Source organism: Cupressus sempervirens, chromosome 11, assembly GCF_028749045.1.
Source record: "Cupressus sempervirens isolate cs-2001-9-10 chromosome 11, ASM2874904v1, whole genome shotgun sequence".
In the NCBI taxonomy this organism is placed as follows: domain Eukaryota; kingdom Viridiplantae; phylum Streptophyta; class Pinopsida; order Cupressales; family Cupressaceae; genus Cupressus; species Cupressus sempervirens.
The window spans coordinates 281,625,913-281,630,895 of record NC_143128.1 but is presented as its reverse complement, the minus strand read 5'-3'; the positions used below and the strand labels follow the sequence as shown (position 1 = coordinate 281,630,895).

Sequence of the window (4,983 nt, the reverse complement as noted above, 5' to 3'; positions counted from 1 at the left end):
TATGTTGTTGATAGAATGACAAATGACGTGGCCAACTTTGAAAATAAAACTATTAAATTATAAACATTGTAAATATTGGTCATTGACCTGTTGACTAGGATACTCTTAAGAAGAGCTCGCCTAGAAAAGAAATGCAATCCCCTTCTTACCACATTTCCCAATGGCCATCCCTTTTTCGTGCAATCTCTATATTGTAATTTTTCTTCTCTTCTTCTTCTGCTTCTCCTCTACAGTTTCACATCGATTGATGCCCAACAGATGCCCTCCGTAGGAATCCTAGGCTCTTGTCCACTTCAAAGCGGGTCTGAATGACACCCAGAGCGCTCTAAGTTCGTGGGTGAATGGAACTGATTGCTGCACCAGCTGGACTAGCATCTCCTGCGACAATCACACCAACCACGTTGTCTCTGTTGATATCTACCCTGGTTACTCTTTCTAGGGTGTGATATCTAAGAGCCTCTACGAACTTCACTTTCTCACATCACTACAAATATCTAGAGTATCAGGTACAACATCCATTCCTCCCTATTTGGGAAACCTATCTTATATTGACTCTTTATATATAGATGCAAGTGTCTTAAGTGGGATGATTCCCCTCTCCATTTGCTTGCTCCCCCGTCTAACACAACTACATCTTTCAGTCAGTTAGTTCAATGGAAGCGTAGCTTCCTGCTTTGGCAATCTCTCTTATATTGAATCTCTCTCTTTTCAAGGCTTTAGTGGTATAATCCCTCCCTCCATTTTCTCTCTCACACGTCTTATATGTCTTGATCTTTTCGAAAATCATTTCAATGGGAGCATACCTTCTTGCCTTGCTAATCTTTCTTCTTTAACTTACCTTGACCTTCATAGCAACCGACTTGGTGGAATCATACTGGCTTCTCTTGGAAGTCTCTCTTTGTTGAAGAATTCAAACCTTGGTTACAATCAGCTGAGTGGTATCATTCCATATTCTTTGGGCAATCTCTCTTCACTTGAGAGGTTGTTTATTGATAATAACCAACTGAGCGGGACCATTCCCCCTTCATTTTCTCAACTTTCCTCACTCAATGAGTTGACTGCTGGTGGCAATCATTTCAACGGGAGCATACCTTCTTGCCTTGGCAATCTCTCTTCACTTGAGAGCTTGGCTATTGAGGATAACCAACTGAGCGGGACCATTCCCCCTTCATTTGCTCAGCTTTCCTCACTCACCGAGTTGACTGTTTGTGGCAATCATTTCAATGGGAGCATCTCGTCTTCGTCACTTCCACCTTCTTTAGTTGAATTGTACCTGTCATTTAACCATGACCAGCCAATTTCAGAAACTTTCTTTCAAAAGTTTACAAGCCTATATGTTTTGGGTTTATCCGACTGTGTACTAAATGTTAGCACAAGTTGGATTCTATCCTTTTACTTATCTGGGCTGTATTTAGAGTCATGCAGGATTGACAGCCAATTTCCATCTTGGGTATCAACACAATTTTTACTTCAACTGTTGGAAATAACAAACGCCAGTCTTGTGGGAGTAATTCCCTCTTGGTTATGGGCAACCAGTCCTCTATTGTATCATCTGAATCTTTCAGGAAATCATTTGGAAGGAAGGTTGTCCCTAAATCCTTCAACATGGATGCAACTATACAAGCTAGAAGTGTCTAGAAATAAATTGAGTGGATGCATCCCATCAATGTTGTCTCCTAATATGACAATATTGCTGCTCAACGATAATTTGTTCATTAGCAACATTCCTCCTAGCTTGCGTGAATCGTCCCTACTCAATATGTTAAATCTTGCGAACAACAACTTAACAAGAGTGATCCCTGTCAGCTTGTCCAATTGCTCTTCCCTCGTTGTCTTGAATTTGGGAAATAATAGTTTAGAGGGAGGCTTACCACATGAATTGGGTATGCTAAGTGGATTATATTCATTAGTTCACAATAATAAGTTGCATGGATCATTCCCTTTTTCATTAGCAAATTGTTCAAAGCTATAGGTTCTTGATATGGGAAACAATTTATTTGGTGGTTAAATTCCAAATTTGATTGCAGATCTTTCAGAGCTAAGAGTGCTGGTGTTGAAAGAGAACAATTTTACAGGCAGTATTCCTTCAGAGATAGGCCAGTTAATGAACCTTCAAATCTTGTTGCTTTCATCTAATCGCATCTCAGGCAAAATTCCACAAACAATTGCATTCGTGAAAGGAATAGCAAATGAATCTCAAAATGGTTTTGTATTGTTGTCTGATTCTACTGAGTCATTCTATCAAGATGGGGTGGATATGACTTTAAAAGGTACAGATCAACACTACTCATATATTCTTTCCACGCTCACATCTATAGATCTTTCAAACAATGAATTGGAGGGAGAAGTTCCTTCTAATTTGGAGAATTTGAAGGGACTAAAGCTTTTAAACCTTTCAATGAATAATTTGAATGGAAATATTTCAAAAAGTTTTGGAGAAATGTATCAATGGGAAGCATTGGACCTTTCAAGTAATCATTTTTCAGGACAGATCCCTGTAGAGCTCAACTCTCTCAATTTTTTAGGCTCAATGAATCTATCAAATAATAGTCTTTTAGGAAGAATACCACAAGGAACACATATGACCAGCTTTGGAGAATCCTCTTATTCAAGGAATCGTAATTTATGGGGGTGTCCCCTACCCAAAAATTGTTCTTGGCCAAAATTTGTTCCTTCTCCTCTGCCAATTTATGTTAATAAGATAGAGAGAAGCACTACTCATCTATGGCATGGGATAGGATTTGGATTGTCCTATGAAATAGCTTTTGGTGAAGTAATATCATTGATCCTCATAAAAATCAGTTGGAGAAGGAAATACTTCATTAAAGTTGATTCAATCTTGAAGTTTTTATTTCCATGGATGAAGAATTTGACACTATGAAGGGATACATGTACAAACCATTTAAATGTGAGTTTTTTTGTCCTTCAAAGTATATATCACAATTCTAAATATTGATATACTTAAATTCAAAAAGTGTTGGTATATTTTAACAAAGTATATCTCATAATTCTAAATATTGAAATACTAAAATTCAAGAAGTGTTGGTATATTTTAGATAAAATTCCATAGGTTATTCTATCAATTGTAGATTGTTGGTAGTTCTTTTAAATTGAATGATATAGTTTTCTACTTTTTATTGATACATAACTTTGTGTACATGGACCTATGTTTGCTTATGATGGTTTCTTGGTTCATCTAAAGACTTCTTGTACATGCTTTTGGGGAGGAGCTACTTGTAATAGAAAACTCTTTTACTTTTATGAAGAAAAGAAAGATACAAAAATTAAGAAGTTATTGATTTTGTTAGAAACATATGATGCAACATCAAATGATAAAATAGATGTTGAAGCATGAATGTGTAATGACTGGAACATCTAAGTTGTTACTGAGAAAAAAATAAAATAAGACATTTGTTAATTTGATTTATATCAGTCTAATAAAATACATATACACAAATCCAACTATTGTATACTTGTGATATTGCTATTAGGATTTAAATACAAATTTAAAATACTTGTAAGAATTGAACATATATATATTTAAAATTTAATTTATTTAAGAAATGTAATATAATTTTAGTTTATTTAAAATATATACTATAACATTTTTAATATTATATAACAAATTTAGTTAAAAATAAAATCTTATTAAAAAATTATTTAAAATAAATAAAATACATTTTTACATTGATAGTTAGTTCATAAATTTTTAAATTTTTTAAAAAGTACACATGTTCAATTCAATAGATATAAAAAAATATTATAAATACTTAACAAATAAATATTAAAAAAAATTAAAATTATATCAAAACTTAACTTAGTGTATAAGTTCTTTTTTACTTATGATACTTTGAAATTTTTTAACAAATAAAATCATAAAAACAACTATTCATTTTTTTATATATCAAAACTTAACTTTGTGTATAAATTTGATTAACTTATGATAGTTGAAAAATTATTTTATAAGTAATGCATTTAAAAAAAGGTTGTTAGTGGCAATTCATAAATAACGTATATCGCAATGCAAAAATAACGTACATCATAGCTAGATGTCGCGTCAAAATGCAGAAGATGTATGATGCCCTATGGTGCATGGGTGACATCTAGCCTAAATGAAATTCGGACGCCTGAAAAAGCGAAAACGGTGCTCATTAAACGGATATGGCCAAGGTTACCTGCTGGTTAGCATGCCGAGCAAATAAATTATTGCTAAATAATTCGGCATCAGCATTATTGCTAAGATTATATTAATAAAATATAATCTTACATTTGTTTTTATTTTAGAATTTTCAAATACACTTGAGTAAAAAGAACTTAGTAATACATTTATAAAAAATATAAAAAATTTATTAATTATAAATTTAAGTAACAATATAATGTCAATCATTGAGCCTTTTCTTATATGAAATGGTCTATACTACATCAATTTGTAGATGAAATGTCTATTCTCTATATTCAAATTTTGACATTAAATGTTATTTGAAAAATCTAGATATTAAAGATAATAGTTTTGTTACAATAATTCAAATAAATGAAAATGGTTAGCGTAAAAGTGTATCCATCAAAACATAGAGAAGAGGTTCTTTTCAAAACTACAGTTGAACAATTATGTTAGAGCTCTTTGGAAAGTATGGGTAATAAAGAAAGTTTGTTAACTCTCTAATAAATTGCACAATTCTATTAAAACATGATTTTTTTGTCCTCTAAATGTTTCTCTACTAAATGTTTTTCTATTAATTTTTATATACAAATCTATAATATTAATTTAAAATAAAATATTTTTTTCCACAATTTCTATCTTTGTAGTTGAGTTGGACAAGGATAAAATTTATACATTCAAGTTGACATTTTAAGATAGAGTGTAATGGTGTTTATAGCATTTTAAAATTCATTCATTTCTTATTTTAAAATGTTTGTATTGAGTGCATATATAAAATTTTAAGGTGGGGGAAGAGGACAAAGTTGGTGAGTATAGGTAAATAT

General features: G+C 32.0%; 1 pseudogene; it reads left to right on the top strand.

Annotated features, from left to right (window-relative positions):
* The first annotated feature begins 791 nt into the window (after positions 1 to 791).
* LOC149529204 (uncharacterized) lies at positions 792 to 2,881 on the top strand (annotated as a pseudogene).
* The last annotated feature ends 2,102 nt before the right edge of the window (positions 2,882 to 4,983 follow it).